The 22,222-nt window shown below is 42.0% G+C and overlaps 1 protein-coding gene across 3 annotated transcripts in view; it reads left to right on the top strand.

Annotated features, from left to right (window-relative positions):
* The window catches only part of RGS19 (regulator of G protein signaling 19), a 76,426-nt gene that overhangs the window by 8,093 nt on the left and 46,111 nt on the right, over nt 1–22,222 (top strand). For 2 of the 3 annotated variants that reach the window (XM_089513581.1, XM_089513583.1), the window contains exon 1: nt 18,724–18,843. The exons of the other annotated variant lie outside the window; for it this stretch is intronic. The gene's annotated coding sequence lies outside the window, so the exon portion shown is untranslated. Of the gene's footprint in view, nt 1–18,723; nt 18,844–22,222 lie in introns of those variants that run through there. 3 annotated transcript variants of the gene reach the window in all.

The raw sequence follows: 22,222 nt of genomic DNA, 5'->3' as shown, positions 1-22,222 counted from the left end.
GGAAGGATGTTGCATACCACAGAGCAGACCTCTGGCTGATGCACAAGACCTTTGGGATTACAAGGGTCCTGTGAGAAGTTCCTATCTCTCTTTGCAGCCCACCCATAAAGGCTTGTTGTCTGGCAGTTATAATGCAGCCAAACTGCATAGGATCATGGAACCATATCACTGCAAGTGACCTCAAAGGTCACCTAGTCTAGCTCCTGACATAGTAGGAATCTACAGCAAAACCAGCATCGTGAAGTAGGACAGTTCTGAGCATGGATTCAAAAATAGAAGCAGTGGGGGTCTCACTCCCCCAACAAGGGTATGTCTTTGACTCCCTCTCCTCAATAGTTAGCCAGAACTGAACCACTATTTTTGTATTCTATAAAAATGCATCTCCAAGTAGCCAAAATAATGACCCACCTGCCATTGGTGAGCTTCTCCTGCCTTTAAATCATTCTGTGGTCCATGTTTTGAGTTAGCCTGTTCCACTGTTGAACAGCTTCTGCTGTTAGGAAGTATTTCCCGATCTTTAGCCAAAATCTTTCTTGTAATTTGAATCTATTGATTCAGGTTCTGCCCTCTGGGGCCTGAGAAAACAAGCTTACTCTGTATTCCCCATGACAGCTCTTCAGATATTTGAAGATGGTTATCAGGCTACATTTCAGTCTTCTCTTCTGTCTAAACATGCGTGACCACTTCAACTGTTTCTCATAGGATTTGAATTCCAGACCATTTACCTCCTTTGGGCATCCTCTCCTTTGGGAACTGGCTTTATATATGGAAGCTGTAGTCCCTAGTTTCTTCGGGTGGAAGAAGAGTAAAACACTGTCAAATCATTCAACTGGTCAGTGAAGGATTTGTTATGGGCTGCAAACTGTAAAAACCAAACCAGAAGAGTGTAAGAAAAAGAAAATTGATAACTCCCATAAATGTAGATTTAATTTTCTTCAGAAAACTAAGCAAGCTTGAGCCTGGTAAGGACTAGGGATGGAAAGAATGTTCAAAAATATTTGAAAGACCTGTATTTCAAGTGTTGAGAAACTCTGACGAGAAGAATCCTAAACTGATGAGAATATTCGCAGTTCAGGATTCATTCTGCCCAAAATTCACACATGGTTATTTCGTTTAGAAAACAGTATTTTCTGCACAGGAATAGAAAAAAGCTGTTTTCTGCACAGAAAATGCTGTAATTGGGAGTTTATTCTGTGCGATGTTTGCGTACAGTCAATTTGCATAAAAATATCTGTGCAGGATACAGCTTTTTCTGTGCAGAAAATAATATTTCTGTATTGATTGCTTGCTAATCTGTCCTCCCTTCCCTTCCCTCCCTCCCTCCATCCCTCCCTCCTGGATGAAGAAGGCAAAAACGTGAGTTGAAGGAGACTGGACTGCTCTGCCATGAAAACCTACTGGGTGACCTTGGGCAAGCCACACTCTCTCAACCTCAGAGGATAATGGCAACCTCCCTCAGAATAGCCTGCCAAGAAAACCCTGTGATAGGTTTGCCTTTGGGTCGCCATAAGTTGGAAATGGCTTAAAGCCACACAGCACACATGCACACTTCTCCAGGCTGAATAGGAAGAGAGGGAAGGAGAGAGAGAGAGAGAGAGAGAAAGGCAAAGGCTGGCCAACAGTCTGTCTGTCAGCTCTGCTGTCTCTTAACCTGTTCACCTCTCCTCCTTCCTGCAGTGGAATAGCCATGTGCCAGGTAAAGTGCAGGCCCAGCCAGCCAACCAACCTTTGCCCTGGCATCTATGATGTGGCTGCTCCGCTGCAGGGAAGATGTGGGCTAAGCAGCTTTCAAGCTTTACTGATCCCCATGAGGACATTGCAGCCCCCTGGGAGTCTGCGAACCAAAGATTAAGAGCCACCGATCTAAGTCATTGATATAAATATTGAAGAGTGTTCGTCCCAGCCTCTTGCAATGAGCAGGAGGTTGAACTTGATGGCCCATGAAGCCTCTTCCCACTTTTTGATTCTATGACAGAGTCCTCCAGCATTCCAATCAAGACCAGTTTGAAGCACAGCCATTGATTATGACTCTGAACATCATTTTCCAACAAATTATGGATCCCTCTGACACTGTTCCCATCTATTCCACATTTAACCACTAATCAAAATACCACAGGAGACTTTATCAAATGCTTTGCTGTAATCCAGATCAATGATATCTACAGCACTCACACCATCTGCTAAGCTAGTGATCTGATCGAAAAAAGATATAAGATTAGTTTGGCAGGATTTATTCATGACAAACCCATGCTAGCTCCTACTGATCACTGTGTTGTCATCTAGATACTTTCAGAAAGACTCCTGTATAATCCATGTTGATGTTTTTCCTGGTACTGAGGTTAGGCTGACTGGTTTACAACAAGTGTGGTGGTGAAGGAGGGGTCTAGTTCCATAGGGAATAACTGGAGACCACGAAGTGTGTTCTGAAGAGTGGAAATATCCATAAAGTTAGCAGTTTTATTCAACTTACTAAATTGTAAAGAGATTTGAAGCAGAAAACTTCAGCGCTTGCTTTTTGCAGGCTAGAGGGCCTGCTCCTTTCCAGAAGACTCCAGTTCACACTCCCTACCTAAGCAAGCAGACAAAAAGCTTTCCGTGTTCTGTACAACAGTACCAGATTGAATCCCTAACATTTCTAAGTAGGGCTATGAAAGAGTCCTGCCCTAAATCCTGATGTGCCCTTGCTGTTGGTCAGTTGATAGTACTGATCCAGATGGACCAGTGGTCTGACTCAGGATAAGGCACCTTCCTGTGTCCCTAACTGTAGAAAGGTCTGAGGCCATGGAAGGCTTTGAAGGTTATGAGTGAGAATCATATAATCATAGAAAGAGACTGCAAGGACCATCCAGTTCAACTCCATTCTGCCATTCAGAAAGACACAACCAAAGCACTCCCAACATCCAGCCTCTATTTAAAAACCTCCAAAGAAGGCGACTCCACCACACTCAGAGGCAGCATGTTCCACTGTTGAACAGCTCTTACCATGCAGGAATACACAATTAAACCATCAAACCTCTTGTTTAAAAACCTCCAAAGGAGGAGAGTCTATGGCATGGAACAGACCGCCCAAAAATGGCGGCCTGCCGGCACCTGGATTTCCACCGGAGGGAAGCCTCAGCCACCAAACTGAGAGGCTTCCCGCCAGCGGAAAAAGAACCCACAAAAAGCAGGTTCTTTTTGCGTCACGCTTTTGACGCCCAAGTGCACAAATGGCGCACTGATTACATTACAAGCGCGACGCGGTGTGCGGACACTATGCATCAGTCACATAATGGCAGCACCCGTGTAGACAGGGTGCCACCATTTTGATGCTGCCAGTATGTACTAGGGTTAGGGAGCGTCTGCATGGTGTGTGCTCCCTAACCCTAGTAACGCTGCCGCCACACCACATTTTGCCCATCTGTACTGGGCCCAAGGCAACCTATTCCACTGTCAAGCAGTTCTTGCCATCAGGAAGTTCTTCCTAATGTTTAGGTGGAATCTATTGTCTTGTTGCTCCGTGTTTTAGACTCTGGAGCAGCAGAAAACAAGCTTGCTTCATCCTCATATGGCATCCCTTCAAATATTTAAACATGGCTATAATGTCACCCATTAAGCTTCTCTTCTCCAGGCTAAACATAGCCAGCTTACCCTCATTCATCTTGGAGTGGCCCAAGGTCAGAAGAAACAGGAAAAAGAACTGTACACTTAGGCCTGATAGAGATGGTGTGGAAGTGCCGTCCTTAGGCCAAAACTAGGGCTGGGGAGCGCACAGCAACCACACGCTCCCCAGCCCTAGTTCGTATGGACAGTGCCATTTTGGAAGTGCATCGTTCATACAAAGTGTGGGATGATGGCATCATGCACGCACCATCTCCACACGGATTGGCGCATGTCTGACGTCACCATGATGCTGCAGGGCACTTGGGGTGCCCTTTCAGCATTGCGGGAAGGAGCTCCGAAACGGAGCTCCTTTTGCACACACACATCGCTGGCGCGGCTTCTATATGGCTGCACCAGCGATGCAAAGGAGAAAGGGGCTGGGCTTGTTGGGGTGTTCAGAGGCATGAAGCCCCATGGATACCTCTTTCCAGGCATTTTGCTGATTCTCTGTAGCCTGGATAAGTGCCGGATTGGGGCCTCTGGGCTGCCGGTGAGGTTCCTTCACCTCTGGCTGATCAGCAGTTTCATCCTATGACTGTGAGACAGAAGTGTTCTTATTTGTCATTAAGCCAGCTTTGACTTATGGTGAGCTTATAAATGAGAACTTCAGAAGAACCTGCCCTGCTGAGAACTTGCAAAGTCAAGTTGTGGCTTCCTCAATTGAGTTAGTCCACCTGTAGTGTGGTTCATCTCTTTCCCTACTGCCTTTCACTTTACCTAGCATTATCGTCTTTTTCTTGTAAATCATGCCATCTCAGGATATATCCACAGTATGATAGACTCCATTTAATGATGGACTTGAATTTTACCTAGATAGGATAACAAGTGGCCTAAATAAATATAAAGGCACCAGATCCCATTCCGTCTGATCTTGGAAGCTAAGCAGGGTCAACTCTGATTAGCACTTAAATGGGAGAATGCCAAAGAATACCAGGTGCTGTAGGCTATATTTCAGAAGAAGGAACTGGCCAAACCATTTCTGAGTACAGTTGGCCCTCCGTATCCATGGATTCAACTATCCATGGCTTGAAAATATTGCATTTTTTAAAAAGTTCTAAAAAGCAAACCTTCATTTTTCATTTTATATAAGGGGCACCATTATACTACATCACTGTATATAATGGGACTACCAATTTTGTTATCCTTGGGGGTCTTGGAACCAAACCCAAGTGGTTCCAAGGGCTCACAGTAATCCTTGCCTAAGAAAATCCTATGAAATTCATGGGTTTGGCAAAGTTAACAGGCAACTGGAAGGCACATATATACACATACATACACAAACATGCGCACACACAGAGGGTGCCAAATGAAGAGTTTGTGGGGTGGGGGAGGAAGGTGTGGGGGAAACAGAAAGCATTTTCAAGCACAGAGTCAATAGAGGAATCCATTTTCCCAGGGGGACCAATGTTTGGCTCCTGTTGCAGATGCTGGAGTCTGCAAAGGTTGTGCATATGTGTTGGTCAGATAGTTCATCTCAGGATACATAAAGAATTGGGCTCTTTTCTGCTCTCCAGACCCATCCAAGGGAGCTGGGCAGACTTCACATTGTTTAAAGTGGGTGCCAGATGCTGATGTTTGGCTCCCATTCTCTGCATTCCGTACTGAGCAACCTGAACTGATCCCTTTATCACTGAATGCACTAGCTTTCATAAAGCCATAAAGATAGGCATAAAGATCGTCCTTAGATTGTCCTGTTTTTTGAAATTTTGATGAAATGCATCACCCCTCTTGCCTTTACTGTATGGGCACAAATAAATAGCATTTGCAAAAGACATTAGGAAATGAAGGGGTTTTTTTTTTAAAGATGTTTAGCGTTTCTCAGCATCTCAGCCTTTACATTTGATTGAATTAGATTTGCCTCCTTTTAAGAGACAACATTTCCTCATAGGTCATCTTTTTGGATAAGGCCTTCAAGCTGTGTTCCTTTCCTCATTGTGCCTCCCCCCACCCCACAAAGAGTATTAACAAGTAATTGAAAAGGGATTTTCCTTCGTAATACCAGCAATTGAAGCTGATGTTAATGAACTCGGAATCAAACGGAATAAAGAATTAGACTGTCCTATATAAGTTAATCAAAGAGAAAATTGCCTCAATCGCTATTGTTTCTTTGAATTTAAAATTGGGTTTGGTCCAGCAAAAATGGGTCTCTGAATTGCATGGGGCTTTACTATATTTTGAAGGATGGAACTGGCCAGTGTTGTTAAGGCTTAGTGGTCTTAAGCAGATAGAAGTTGATATCTTATATCTCTCTTGGCATAATTCCATAGAAGAAGGAGGAAAAGATGGTAACCTGTTGAAGGCCTTTAAACAGAGGTTGGGTGGGCATCTTTCAGCAGTGCATTAGCTGGACCTTCCTGCATGGCAGAGGGTTGGATTTCATGGCCCTTGTGGTCATATAGGTTCTCTGATTCTTACCATCAGGACGTTCTTTCTAATGTTTAGGTGGGATCTCTTTTCCTGTAGTTTGCATCCGTTGTTTCGAGTCCTGTTATCTGGAGCTGCAGAAAACAAGCTTGCTCCATCCTCAATATGACATTCCTTCAAATATTTGAACATGGCTGTCATGACACTTCTTAACCTTCTCTTCCCTAGGCTAAACATACCCAGCTCCCTAAGTCACTCTTCATAGGGCATGGTTTCAAGACAATTCTCAGTTTTGGTTGTCCTTCTCTGGACACGCTCCAGCTTCTGTTATGATGCTACAACAAACAACAATCCCCAGAATTCCATATCATGGAGCCATGGCAATTAAACTAGTGTCAAACTGGATTATTTCTGCAGTGTGGATGTGACCTTATCCTGCTGCTTCCTTTATTAAGAGAATCCATCTGTGGTGTGGCTTCCTTTTGTCCTACTGCTTAAACATATGTTTAAGCTTCTGAATCACAGGGAGGATGAACAGCAGAATGAATGAATACACACATGACAAAACAAAACAGCCAGATTTTCACAGTGCAGCATGTGCTATGGCAGAGGTGGGAACAAAAGGAAATGGGTATCACTAGAAGTTATAACAGTTATTTTTGAACTACAGCTCCCAGAACACCCCTCAATCCAGCATGCTGGAGTGAGGGATTCAGAGAATTGTAGCCCATCCCCACCCCACTGCCGCCGCCAAAAAAAAAGGGCATATGGGCTGCTGCATGAAAACCCCTCATTCCCAGACCTTGTGAAACTCTGGAAATAATTTTTTTTGTAATTTTGCATGCTTTGTAAAGAAGTGGCTGAACATGGTCATGCTCTTCAAGATTGAAAAACATTGTCTCCTCATGATGCTGCTGGTACTACTGTCAGATTTCAAGCAGCCATTTATGCATTGTCAGGGGCCTGATCACCTGGTTCCTTATGGGGGGTAGGAATCACCTCTAAGTAATCGATACAGGAGAGTCTCTGGGCTCTTTCATACAGAGGAGGCAAGCGTCATTAAATCGTCATTAAATTGTGCTAATAATGCAATCGGGGGGAGGATTATCACACCTCCACGCGTTTCTCCCATTTGTGTCCCATGTGTAAACAGGGCGCATCGTTGAGTAATAATGGGAGTTTCCATTATTACCCAGTGATGCATCCATTACTGTTTACGCACAGGACACGAACAGGAGAAGTGTGTGGGAGTGTGATAATCTTTCCCCCATCGCACTATTCCTACTTTCATAGGAATTTAGGACAGTTTTCTTGTTCAGAAGTTTAATTAAATAAATATATTTTATGTTCCCTCAATCTATTGTACATACTCACCTGTAAGTCAATCTCATACATAATTTGTGGGCAGGTTTGGGGGAAACAAACCTATGGATTTTTATATGACTTGTGGATAAGACAAGGGCAAAATGGGCATGCAATAAACAATCTTTTCTCTCATTTGAAAAATGTAGAGGTGAGAAGCCCTTCTTTGCCATTACCCCTTGTCCAAACCAGAAAAGAAAGAAAGGCAGAACTCCCTCCTTCCTTGCCACATCTTTGTCCTGAGTGGCATTCAGCCACAATGTAGTGGAGCCCGAAAAATGTGGCACACCTGATATTTTGGACACTTAAGATGGAGCTGAGTGGTGGCAACCATTTTAAACAGGGGCTTACTGTATAAGCCATTTGCAGAAAGCCAGGCAAGCTTCATGAGAAGTTGACTCACTAGAAAAGACAATAATACTTGGTAAACAGCAAATAGGAAAAGTGGAAGACAGCATTCCAGATGGATAGACTCAGGGTGCATCTACACTGTAGAAATAATGCAGTTTGACACTGCTTTAATTGCCATGGCACCATCCTACAGAATCCTGTGATTTGTAGTTTTGTGCACTCTTTGGCTGAGAAAGCTAAAGATGTTGTAGGACTACAGATCCTAGGATTCCATAGGTTGGAGCAACAGCATTTAAAGTGGTGTCACATTGCATTATCTCTACAGTGTAGATGCATCCTCAATCAAGGAAGCCACAGCCTTGAGTATGTGGAACTTGAAGAGGGCAGTTCAGGATAGGGGGACTTAGAGACTCCAAGGGTCATCCAGTCCAACCTCCATTCTGCAATGCAGGAACACACAATCAAAGCACCCCCGATAGATGGCCATCCAGCCTCTCTTTAAAGACCTCCAAAGAAGGAGAGTCCACCACTCTCTGAGGGAGCATCTTTCACTAACCTCACAGATCTAAACCAATCTAGCATCCTGCAGATGCATTGGATGAAACCTCCCACCATGCTAGCCAGAGGACAAGGGCAGTTGCTATCAAAAACATTTGGAAGATGCCAGGTTTGGAAATGGATCACTAAGACAAATATGTCACAGCAACTAATCTTGCCCATTTTCCAATGAAGGTACTCAGCTAGTTCCACTGATACAACAATGATCACAAATTCACCTTCCTTCTGATTCTGAGTGGTCATTTTACTTTAGATCGAAGGGAATGCTGGCAGCAAAAGATGCATATACTTTTGCAAAAACTTGATTGCTTTTTTTTTAAATGCTTATGCAGATCTGAGTGTGCATCCCAAGGAAATTATAGCACCATACATTTGGATGCAATCCACATTTCATAGACTCATAAAATCATAATCATAGAATTGGAAGAGACCACAAGAGCCATCCAGTCCAACCCACTGCAATGCAGGAATATATAATCAAAGCACTCCTGATGGATGGCCACCCAGCCACTGCTTAAAAACCTCCAAAGAAGGAGACTATACCAGTCTCCAAGGCAGCATCTTCCACTGTCAAAAAACTTTTACCACCAGGAAGTTCTTCCAAATGTTGAGGTGGAATCTCTTTTCCTGTGGTTTGAGTCCATTGCTCTGTGTCCTAGCACCAAAAACCAAGCTTGGTCCTTCTTCAGTATGACATCCTTTCACACTAAGAGAATATGGTTTTTTAATATGTGTGTGTGTGTGTGTGTGTGTGCGTGCTAGTAGAGGCAAGAAAAAATATTCAAAAAATGGGAACAAAAGAGCCAGATATAACAGAATGGTGACTTAAATTATACGACTACGGAAGCTAACAAACTAACCAGCCTTATGAGAAATGAATCAAGAAACAAATTTAGACAAAACTGGCCAAATGTACTAACATGTTATAAAGAAATAAGGGGAGAGGGAAATGTTTTAGGGGTAGCAGATCAAATATTCAGATAAAGTTGTCCCTCAGTATCCACAGATTCAAACATCCAAGGCTTGAAAACATTTTAAAAGTATATAAATTCCAGAAAGCAAGCCTTGATTTTGCCATTTTATATAAGGGGCACTATTTTGCTATGTTATTGTGTATAATGGGACTTGAGCATCCATGGATTTTGTTATCCATGAAGCATCCTTGAACCAAACCCCAGAGGTTACCAAGGGCCCATTTTATATAAGAATATTAGAGGAAGGGAGAGAATATACAACGGGCCCTTCCCTTACGCGGAAATCTGTTCCGGAACCCCTGCCCGCGTAAGGGAAAAAACTCGTATAACAAATACAGCATGATTTCAAATACTTAAATACTGGCTATCATGTCACCTCCTAACCTTCTCTTCTCCTGTCTAAATGTATCTGGAGACTTGGAGATCTCCCATTCATAGGGTCACTGTGCGTTAAAGTCGATTTGATGGCAAATAACAACCACAATATGAACAACTTTTTTTTGCAATAGATCAGGGGTTTGTTTGTTTTTTGCAACCCTGCCTGCCATTCTTCTGCTACTTCTTGGGAGCTTCTCTGCCAAGGCTGCTCAGGAATGCTTTTGACAAGGGAGTTAGAAAATGCATTCCATTTTGTCTAAAGGGAAATGCTGATTAAATAGCTATTGACTTTTTTAAAGCTGTCTTTTTATGGAGCTTTAACCATTGATTAATAGGTGCTTATCTGCCCCAGTGTTGCCAGGCCTTTATAGATGGATACGCTTTGGGGGCATCAGCACTTGTCTGCTTTTAAATCTTAAAGCCTAGGAAGGATTACAGAGGTTAACAACTGAGGGGTAAATGAGCTCAGAGCCCTGTTGTGTTTCTCGCTGTGTGTTCCTGTTGAAACTTGGTTATTGCCACTTGTATTCCTTTATGGAGGGAAATGCAGATCTGTTCTTATTGATTAAAGATGTTTTATTTATTTATTATTTTTATTAACTATTAAAATGTTAGTGGTGGCTTCCAGTAAAAAAGCAGAGAGAAGCTTTCACGAACTCTGCTTTTTTGCAAAGCTTTTTTAATTCTATTCCGTTTATGTGGTTGCATATGAAAGGCAAAACGTGGGATACAGTTGTGATAGATGGACAGATAAACAGACTATGCTGTGTGCCTTCAAGTTATTTCTGACTTATGGAGGCCCTAAGGCAAACCTATCCTGGGGTTTTCTTGGCAATTTTCATTCAGAGAAGGCTAGCCATGGCCTTTCCCTGTGGCTGAGAGAGTGTCACCCAGTGGCTTTCGTGGCAGAGCGGAAAATCGAACCCTGTTCTCCAAAATCATAGTCAAAGACTCAAACCACTATTCCATGCTGGCTCTAGACTATATCTAGACTGAATTAGGAGTAATGGACTGTTTTTGATACAGGAATGGAAAAGTCCAGCAGTCTTTATTTGCATTCATGTTTTTTAAACCTCAAGTTTTTTCTTTCCCGAATATGTATAATTTTAATAAGAGCTTGAGAAACAAAATGAAACGAATTTTTCACTGCTCTGTGCTGGGCCAAATTCAGGAGGTACAGCTGTTCTCAGCATGATGAGGACAGTGTTGTAACCGATGTGCCATTTATATGCGCAAGAACAGGAACCTCACAGAAAAGGAAGTGGCAATCCTAGTTTAGCATTACATGTAATGTGATGCAACGGACAAAGATTCAAACCCAAACTTTTCACTCAAAATCTTGAGTCTCGATGGATTGATCTGTCAGTTTTCATTTCTTGCATGTTCAAATTGTTTCAGTTTTCAAGTTTTCCTATTTTGAATATGAACAAAATGGCAAATTTCACAAAATGGTTATAAAACCACAAAATTAGATAACATTTTTACCCACCTTATTCTGATTCTAAAGCAGAGGGGGAAATTGAATGGCCCATGGGCCACATGAGTCCCTTGAGGTCCATTATGATCTTTGGGGGGCATACACTGTATTGTTGTTTGATACCAAGTCATCTTAGATTTATGGCGACCCTATAAATTAGGGATGGGGAATAGTGGTGATTTTGGGGTTACTTCTTGTCCTACTCCGGAATAAGATATATTTTTTCTTACTGTTATTCCTACTCCTACTCCTGTAAAAACCTCTGACTCCTTTACGCCTGACTCCTTACTCCTATTCCTTCTCCCCATGCTTGGGGAAAAGCTCTGGTTGCTTTGCAAGGCTGATGTGTGTGTAAGTGTCTCTCTTTGCCTCCCAATCCCTTCCGCAGTATAATCTAATAAAATTGTTGGGGTTTTTTGGTGTTTGCATGTACAATATAATAACAAGAATAAGGAGTAACAAATATATTTTGTTACTCCTTATTCCTACTCCTACTCTTGTAAAAACCTCTTACTCCTTTACTCCTTACTCGTAATCCTACTCCCCAGCTCAGAACTTGCAAATGGCTTCCTTGATGGAGTCAGTTTAGCTATGATAATGGCCTCCCTCTCTTCCTGCTGGCTTCCACTTTTCCTGGCATCATCATCTTTCCATTGAATCATGTCACCTCATGACATGTCCAAAGTATGATAGCTTCAGTTTAGTCACCTTTACTTCTAGTGAGAGTTCAGGCTTTATTTGTCCACAGACCCATATATTTGTGTTCTTGGCAATCCATGCTATCTGTAGAACTCACCTCTAGCACCACATTTCAAATCAGTTGGTGTCTTGTGCATGGATAAATTCCCCTATTGAAGATGTTGGACATGTTTGCATGGAGCAAAACATCTGCATTTAATTCTAAGTTAAAGAGAGTTGTGCATGCAGTACCATTGGGCACCGATGTGCACTGTGCATTTTGTTGGGCATTCATTTGCAAATTTGGTGTCTTGGTTCAGTTGTCCAACGTTGGCATGTAGTACAAGATATGTGTAACACACTTAATTACATCACCCAAACATAGCTTTCTGCTCCACAATTCTGATGTAGGGTTTTGGCCACAGTGTTCCATATTTCTAGAAACCATTCATTTAGGAACAGGGAGCATGTGATTGTCAGGATTTTGGACTGCAAGATCCATCATTTGCTCTACTGGGTAGGAATGATGGGACTTGCAATTCAACATCTAAAGGGCCCATCTTAATGCTCCAAGTGGCAGCAGTAACTGCCTTTTTTGTTAGCTCCTTTCCCTTTCTGGGAAAGGGAAAAGTCCAAGTCCTTGGAGGTCTGGAAATAGGGAGAAACCAGATAACTAGCAAAACAACATATACACACTAAAATACATTGTAGAGAACGCATTGATTTTTCCATATATAGCCTGTCCTCCTTTTCAAACTCGGTTTTGCTCAGACTTTTGAAGAGCTCCTTGTCAAGGAAGAATTACCTCCAGGCATTCATTCATGAAAGTCATGCAAAACTTGTAGTTTTTTTCTCCTCCCACCCCCACATCCCCTGCCTTTTTTTAGGATACACACGACAACATAGACTGCTGAGGGCAGGCAGCCAATAACACATTTTTGTGGGTTATTGATTTTTTCTCTCTCTCTTTTTTTACAGATGGGTTTGCAAAGCTGGCTTGGTTAAACAGGAAGAGCTACCACTAACAAGAAAATGCAGATGAGCGTAGATTAAACGCACATGAGCTCTATGCTTCTAGGAGAGAAAAAAACAACCCAAAAGAAAGCCAAGCCACTTCATTAGGTGGTATTGTTAGGGGGTGAAATCCAATAATCAGGGCTTGCTTTTGCCTCCAAGCAGAAGTGCTTTTTTACAATGGCAGGCACTGGTTTTTTTATAGGACAAGATAAGGGATTACTGTACTTGAGCATACCTTGAGAAGCTGGCTAAACTTGCTTCCACCCCGATAAGCCAAGACCTTGGGTGCATCTACAATAAAGAAATAATGCAGTTTGACACCACTTTAACTGCTGTTAATCCCAGGATTTTAGTTTTGTGAGGTACCACTACTTTTTGGCAGAGGAAGCTAAAGAACTTGTAAAGCTACAAATGCCAGGGTTCCAGAGGATGGAGGTACAGCACTTAAAGTGGTGTCAAACTGCATTATTTCTACAGTATAAATGAACCCTTTGAGACTCAAATTTTCTCATCTCTTCTATGTAGCCATATGTTCAGGTTTTGTTTCTCCAGTGTCCTTTCATATTACACACTTATAATGCTGTGATCCCACTTTAACTGCCATGGCAGCATCTGTACAATCCTGGAGTTTCTAATGTGGTGAGACACTGCAGCTCTTTGGCTGAGAATTTTAAATACCTCTGGGCTTTGACTTATGGTGACTGTATAAATGGGAGACCACCAAGAGACCAGTTCTTGCAAACCAGGCTGTGGTTTCCTTCATTAAATTTATTTCATTTATAATGTGATCTTCCTATTTTCCTACTGCCATCAAGTCAGTAGTGGTTTGAGCATTGGACTATGATCCTGGAGACCAGGGTTCAATTTCCAGCATGACCATGAAGCCCACTAGGTGACTTTGAGCATGTCACACTCTCTCAGCCTCAGGGGAAGGCAATGGCAAACATTCTCTGAACAAAGCTTGCCAAGAAAACTCCATGATAGATTTGCCTTAGTGTTGCCAAAAGTCAGAAACTACTTGAAGGCACACAACAAACATGCACAACACATCAACTTTACTGAGTTTTTTCATTCTTTTCAGTGAATCATGCCTTCACAATATATGTCCAAAGAGTGACAATCTCCATTCAGTCATTTTGACCTTCACTAAGAGGTATCCTCAGACCCACTTATTTGTCTTTTTGATGATCCATGGCTTCTTCTTCCACTCTTCCTCTTCCTTCTCATCCTTTTCTTTGCATTTATTTATAACTCATATTTTCCCTAGTTTGGGTTTTGAGAAAACTTATAACTATTACAACACTCCATCCGGCTGGATTTGGTACATGGTTTTTGTGGGTTTTTTGGGCTATGTGGCCATATTCTAGAAGATTTTCTTCCTGACGTTTCACCAGCATCTGTTGCTGGCATCTTCAAAGAATGCTTGCCTGGAAAAAGTGGATCTATATATACTGTGTGAGCCAGGGAATGCAGGAGTGATTTGCATGTGTATTGTTCTGTGCTGATGGCAGGCCTCAGGAATAGCAAAATAAGGACACATAGCCCAAAAAACCATGGATCCCGGCCATGAAAGTCTTCGACTTCACATTGGATTTGGTACTTTCCATCATCTTAGAATTCAGAAACGTAGCTGTGTTAATCTGGATCTGTATGCAAAGGGATTGTGTAGCACCATTGAGGCACGCTGAGAGAAAGGAAGAAGTTGGTAACATAATCTTTTGTAGGCTTAAGTCTACTTCCTCAATGAAAGTTTGTGCTACCAACTTCTTTCTCTCAGAAGCTGCATGCATGGGCCAGAATGCCCGTTTCCCCCCACTTAGCCCAGTTTAAAAAAACCTGGATGTCTGCAGTGGTGTCCAGTAGACCCGTCAGCTACATGCCCCCTTTATCTATCGCCGCATCTGCTGTTGTCTATGCAGGCCCTTGTCGTGACCTGTGATGATTTTTGAAGGGGTCCTGACCATGTGTGTGAAGCTAGGGACCCTCCTTCCTGAGCATGGGGATGCCCTGAATAAAGTCCCACTCCTTGTAGAAGCTAACCTAGCTTCAGAAGATGTAACCAGGAGCAGTTTCTCTCCAATTTCATTTGGAAATCTCAAATGTTGGAAGTGGGAGGGTGGTTTTCTATAGGAAAAGATATAAAGAGATCTTTAAAAATAAGTTAAAAGCCTCATACAGTTTGGGTCCAGCCCACCTGAAGGACCATGTTTTCTCATATGAATAGAGTTGCCATTTGGCTCGGAAAACCTGGAAAATCCTGGATTGAAGTACTGGTTGACTGGGCCAGTTGAAGGAGTAAATCCTGGATTTCTTCATCACAGGCCAAGGGGTAGGTTAAAATGTGGCATTGGCGATGAAGCAGGAAACTGTACAAGAAGACTGGTACTGGCGGGAGCTTCATCTCACCCTGCAGGCTCCGGTTGCTACTGCACAAGCATAGCATTATCATCTTCTTATTCTTTTCCCTTTCCCTTCCCCGGCAGACCCAGAAGACGGGGAAGGAAGAGAGGTGAGAAGAGATGGCCTTGTGTGGTGATTGTGTTGGCATCTTGAGCCTAGGACTAGACAACATGGTGGAACCTCGCTTTCAAACTTGAGAGAACAAAGGGAGCCTCTCTGTTCTCTGGAGCTGTTTGGAAGCCTCCTTCTTTTCACAGGGAGAAAAAGACAAAAAAGAGAGCTCTTGTTGTTTGTTGTTGTTTTTTTTATTTATATACCGCTATTCCAAAGATCATAGCAGTGAACAGCAAGTAAGCTAATTTGCCCCCAACAGTCTGGGTACTCATTTTAGCGACCTCGGAAGGATGCAAGCCTGAGTCGAGCTTGGGCCCTTTTGCTGGTCTTGAACTCACAACCTTGTGGTTTTGAGTGAATGGCTGCAGAACAGGCATTTAACCACTGCGCCACCAGGACTCCTTGGCATGGTACTGGTACTGAGTTTGAAACAAAATGGTAGAAACCATGCAGTGATTAATGTGTCAAATTTGCATAATCAGAATGCAAATTAATAATATGCATATAATAATTTGCATAATATGCAAATTTGATGCCCAGACATGAAGGACCGGAATATGGCAACCCTACATATGTGCCTCCCTTAGAATTTGTGGCATCCATATGAGGCTTCCTGATCTCTGAGATGTTAGTCACACAACCTATTTTCACAGCCACGTTTGGTGAGAATATAGGAGAAGGTCTTTGCAGTTACTTTTCTCTGGTTCTGGAACTCTCTCCATGTGTGTGTTTTAATAAAAACCAGTAAGACACATAACATTGGGCTTTGAACACACTAGTAAGAGATAAGATTTTTCTATACTGTAGATTATTATGCGCTTTAGGGGAAAGCGTGCCATCATTGTTACGGTTGACATAGTTTATTAGCGGAGACTAGACTTTGTAAAATCAAGATTATATTTCTGTCTTTGTTCATTAACATTAAAAGATATTTTTCCACATCAATTGTTCCATCAGTGCCTATAATCCCCCCTGGTTAATTCAGCTGGGTATTTTCTAATTTTTGTACGATTATGGTTAGTACTTTGGGTTGTGGTTCCTTCCTTGTCTTTCCATTGTGAATTGTAGACTGCTATTTCAGCAGGCTATTTGGAAATGGACTTTTAACAGTATCCTGTACTTTTTACAAATTAATTTTGGCCTTTTTAATGGATATGCTTTAAATGGTTCTTAGTCTATAGTTTATTAGAATTTTTGTTGTTGTTACCTGCCTTCGTATCAGTCTCGACCCATGGCAACCCTCCTGATGAGACATTTCCAAGACCCCCTTCTTGTTGTTCTTGTTATCCACCCCCAAATTGATCTTGACCCATGGCCGCCCTGTAAATGAGACATCTCAAAGATTCCCCGTCCTCTACTCCTCTGCTCAGGTCCAGCAAATTCATACCGGTGAATCCATCTAGCATGTGGCTTTCCTCTCTTTCTGCTTCCCTCCACCTTTCCTAGCATTATTGTTTTCTCCAATGAGTCATGATTTCTCATGATGTGTCCAAAGTACGACAACCTGAGTTTTGCCATCTTGGCTTCCAGAGAGATTTCTGGTTTGGTCTGTTCTAGTACCCATTTGTTTGACTTCTGGGCTATCCATAGTATCCTCAGCCATCTTCTCCAGCAACACATTTCAAATGAATTGATTTTCTTCCTATCATCTTTCTTAACTGTCCAGCTCTCACATACATGCATGGTAATAGCAATAACATTTTGTATGGTTCCCCCCCACCCCCCGGTATGTGTTTCATTTGTATTTGTTTTAATTTTTGTAAACCACCCGGGATCCCAGTTTGGGAAAGAAGGCAGGATATCAGTCAATGATCAGTGAAGTTGCTTTAAAATTGGCAAAATTAAAAAAAACTGCTGTTCCAGATCAGTTAAAAAGTACATGGTTTTTGAAGCATTATTTGCAATTTGGGACCAATTCGGTGAAAATTCACACAGGATTGTTTTCCACAGAAAACAACATTTCTTGCATAGGAAATCATACTTCGACATAGAAATAACATGTCCATAGGCAAATCACATCCTCTCAGCCTCAGAGGGAGGCAAAGGCAAAGGCAACCCCACCCCCCGCAAACAATTCTTGCTAAGAAAACCCCATGTTAGGGTCACCTTAGAGTTGTCATGAGTTGGAAATGACTTGAAGGCACATTACAAGAAGCAATGATGCAGAAAAGGCTGGCTTTTTGTTCAGAAAAAATGGTTTTCTATGCAAATCACACACATGTGAATATTTTGCAGAAGTCCCAAATATAGCATTTTCTATCTAGAAAATAGCTTTTTTCTGCACAGAAAATGAAGTTTTCTGTGTGACATTTTAAGTTACTACCGTGCTAAAATGCTAAGGATTGGATAAAACTCTCATAATGGGGGCAAACTTCTTATTTGGGGTCAATGTCTTTTTTTTATCCTCACCATCCTATGTTTCCCCATGCTATCCTTCCTCTAACTTATTCATTTTTGTTGAATCCAGGCACTAAAACGTGTGGGATTTGGTACTGATGAAAGGGGAGGCATACAGATTAAGTCATGGGATTCTGAGATCCAAAATCCTCCAAAATCCAAAATCATCAGTATGGATAGCTGAGATAGTGACACCTTTGCTTTCTGGTGGTTCAGTGTACACAGACTTTGTTTCATGCACAAAATTGCTGTATACAAGATTATTGTCAGCTTTTGTGTATAAAGTGTATACAGAAGATAAATGAATTTCATGTTTAGACATACGTCCTATCTCCAAGTTATCTCTTTACATATGTGTAAATATTTGCAATTCCCCAAAATCCAGAACTGAAAACACTTCTGGCCCCAAGCATTTTGGATAAGGGAGACGCAACCTGTATTTCATTGAGAATCTCTCAGCCAGCATGGTGGAGTGGTTTGAACATGGGACTAGGACTCTGGAGACCAGGGTTTGAATCTAGGTTTCGGCCATGGGAACCCACTGGGTGACCTTGGGCAAATCATACTCTTTTGGCCTAAGAGGAAGGTAATAGCAAAACCCCTGTGAAGAAACACACCAAGGAACCAATAATAGCTTCGCTTTTGGGTTGCCGTCAGTCAGAAATGGCTTGAAGGCACACAACAACAGTATTCTTGTTGTTACAAAGCCAACATTGGAGTGTAGGAAGAGAACATAGCATGGTCGAAATGCCACTGCCATCCTGTGCTTCGCCTCCCCCTCTTTTTCTCTCTCTTTTTTCTCACCCACTTCCTCTCTTCATTCTCTGTGTGGCCACAAGCGTTTCCTATCTCTAGGAAGCTGTCATGAAAGATCTTTGCTAGCCGGGGCTTTCCCAAAAAAGGGCTTTGCCGTTGCATTTGATTATGCCACTTCCTTTGCCACTCCCTTTCCTGTTAAGTAAGAAGATGTTTGCTTCCTCTCTTCTTCTCTCTTTTCCCCCCTGCCACACCTCAAGTCTATGTATCTGTCCTTTTTTGAAACCATAGTATGCCAAGTGCTGTAGGTTGGCACCCATCTGTTTGGAAAGACCTCCAGGATGGCTAGATGGATCCTTGCCAGCCATGGGACAGGTATGGTACCTCTACACACCTGCAACCTCTTTACCTTGTTTTTCAGTTTGGAAGCAAACCATAAGGTAGGGTTCATGATGGTAGGTCTCTACTGGGACCAGTTCTCTGCCAAAGGAACACTGTGAGATGGAGATGCCAAAAAAGCAAAAGACAATTCCAATTACCAGGGCTTCATTTCTTCTTTCTTAAAAAAAAAATGGGTATTTTCAAATGTGAAACGATGCATTTCAAGTAAAGGATGAATTGCTCCTCCCGAAGGCTTACAATAGAAATTGTTCACCCAATACAAGCCTGTTTGAGTTTTAAGATTTTGGAGAGCTTTCTCTCCATCCCACTACCACTGCTGGCACATTTGTTGAGGGCACAGGACGGAGCCTTCTTGGTGGCTGCTCCCAGGGTATGGAATTTCCTCCCACAGAAGGTACGGTTAGCCCCATCTCTGCTTTTTTCCCCACCAGCAGGCAAAGACATTTCATTTAGGTAGGCTGCTCACGTATTTGACTCCTACCTCATGTCACTCATTTTGATACATCATCCTGTGCATTTATTTGCTTTTGCTGTTGTGTGTCTTCAAGTCGTTTCCAGTATATGGCAACTCTAATGTGAATCTATCAGTCTATCATGGGGTTTTCTTGGCAAGGTTTGTTCAAAGGAGGTTTGTCATTGCCATCCTCTGAGGCTGAGAGAGTGTGACTTGCCCAAGGTCACCCAGTAGGTCGAAGGCTTTCATGGCCGGAATCCATAGTTTTTTGTGAGCTGGGGGTACATGTGGCTCTAGGGCAGCACATTGCCCACCCCGATCTACACCAGTTTATTGCTAACCTGAGTTCCCTATGACTGCTTTGCCAGTAAAGCCCATTGATCACTCCATAATATTTGGAATTTCATACTTGTGCATAGCTCTGTGCTTTCAGAGTCTGTGATACATCATTCTCTAGAAAGTTAAAATACCAATACAGCTACAGCTGGACTTCCTTATCCATGGATTCTTTATCCACAGATGCAGGCATCCATGGCTTGAAAATGTTTTTAAACTATATAAATTCTAAAAAGCAAACCTTGATTTTGCCATTGTATATAAGGGACGCCATTTTATTATGTTGTTGTATATAATGGGTCTTGAGCATCCACAGGTTTGGATATTCACGAGGGGTGGTGGTCTTAGAACCAAACTCCAGCAGATACCAAGGGCCCAGTGTATATGTCTGATCGATGTCAACATTAATGGAAGTAATTTTTACTAGCCCCAGGGAACTAGGCAGGTGGCTACTTACTAGCCGGAAGTTGAGATATGTCTGCTAAAGCTCACCTCTTTCTGTGTAACATCCATTCCTATAAAGTGGGCCCTTAGTCTCTGCTCGGGTTTGGTTCCAAGATCCCTGTGGATACCCAAATCCATGGATGCTGAAGTCCAATCACATGCAATGGTGCAGTAAAATGGAGTCCCTTATATAAAATGCCAAAATCAAGATTTTCTTTTTGGAATTATCTTGGGGAGGGGGGAATATTTTAAAGCCATGGGTGGTTGAATCCTTGGGTGTAGAATCCGTGGATACAGAGGGCAGACTGTACATTTTCCATCATAATCAAGGCTGTGAAAATTACCTTTTTGATGTGGGTTATCTTTCTGGAATAACTGTGTTAAGAGCTGGAAAATTGCTTCAAATTCCAGATATACAGCAGCATAACCTTTCATTGTCTCGCGTTCCATTCCATTCCTTTTATCATAATCTCCCTCTTGTATTTTCCCTTGCTTCTTTTTCTTATCTTTCATGCTTTTTATTCATTCCTCTACTCTACTCCTTTTGCTAGTTTCCTTTTTATCTGCCACCAGCTCCCATCACATATATGCAAGTTCTTTTGATGCAGCTTAAGGTCGAGCACACACAAGGTTTCTTGGAGAGAGCACATAGGAAAAAAAGCAATACTTTAAGGGGGCATACTTAGGGTTTTACAAAATATAGGGGTATTTTTCTGGGTGAAATGGTATCTGATGGTAATGCTTCAGTGCTAGCCATTCTAGCAAACTTTTCCTTTTTTCAGGGTGTTGTGTTAGTGTGGCTGATGATAAAGACCCATGTGTCATTATGTCATTTTGCAACATTTTTCCCATGTAAAAAGACATCCATTCCATAGTTTGCAATTTGTTGCTGTGGTTGTGTGCCTTCAAGTCATTTCTAACTTATGGGAGCCATTGCCTTCCCCTGAGGCTGAGAGCATGTGGCTTGCCCGAGGTCACACAGTGGGTTTCATGGCCGAGTAGGGAAAATGGACCCTGATTGCAAGAGTCATAGTCCAATGCTCCATCCACTATGCCATGCTGTCTCTTAACTTCATTATAGAATCATACAGTCTTCGAGTTGGAAGGGATCACAAGAGTCATCTAATCCAATGCAGAGATATGCAATTCAGATACTCCTGAAAGATTTCTATCCAGTACTCAAACCGATATGCCATAGTCCAGTGTTCAAACGCTTTGCCATTGCCTCCTCCATATCAGAGTCACCAGTCATGGAGATCATTTTTGGAGGTCCCTGGATGCATCTATTCCGTAGAAATAACATAGTTTGACACCACTTTAACTGCCATGGTTCTGTCTTATAGAATCCTGGCATTTGTAGTTTTGTGAGGCACCAGTATTTTTTGACAGAGAAGCTGAAAGGCCTTGTAAAACTACAAATCCCATGGTTCCATTGGACTTAGAGTGGGGTCAAAGCAGATTATTTCTACAGTGTAGATGCATTCTACATCAACTTGGTAGCAACGTGGAAGACTCCAAATTGTAAAACACCCTCTGTAGAAACTTGTGGCTCAGGAAGATTGCTTGGGGACCCACATTTTTGTCCTTTTGGTGCCAAGGATCTTGTTATTTTTCCAAAGATTTTTTTTAAAAAGCAATTTGTCCTTGAATTTATTGATCTGATGCTGCTTTTGCCCATTGCTTTTAATTTTGATGCAACGTTGTGTGCAGTTTTGTATTTCTGTTCCTGATCACACTATTGATGTATTTTAACAGCCTTCAAAAATAATTGTATTTGAAAGGCAGAACACAAGGTTTATTAATAAATGTAAAATGCAAAAGAAGTGCTACCGGTAATCACATCATAACCGTCAGATTGGAGTCGTGTTTTTTTTCTCTTGACTGTGATTCAGCAATATAATACATACATCCTGAATCTCTTAATAGTAAGTGTACTTCACCTTAGTTGAATTTACTCTAATTTTCCTAGTATCTTAACCCTGATTTTCTGAGGACTATACTCACTGAAAGTCCTTGTTTGCTTACTTAATGGTTTGATCCTATTTTCAAAATCAAAATAACATTGGATGTTAAAAATTAGCTCTTGGTCTAAATCCTTTTAGTCCCAACCACTGAATC

Source organism: Sceloporus occidentalis, unplaced genomic scaffold (genome assembly GCF_023333645.1).
Source record: "Sceloporus occidentalis isolate IW3139 unplaced genomic scaffold, rSceOcc1.0.p SCAF_3, whole genome shotgun sequence".
NCBI lineage: Eukaryota > Metazoa > Chordata > Lepidosauria > Squamata > Phrynosomatidae > Sceloporus > Sceloporus occidentalis.
This window is presented reverse-complemented; position numbering and strand designations above follow the sequence as displayed.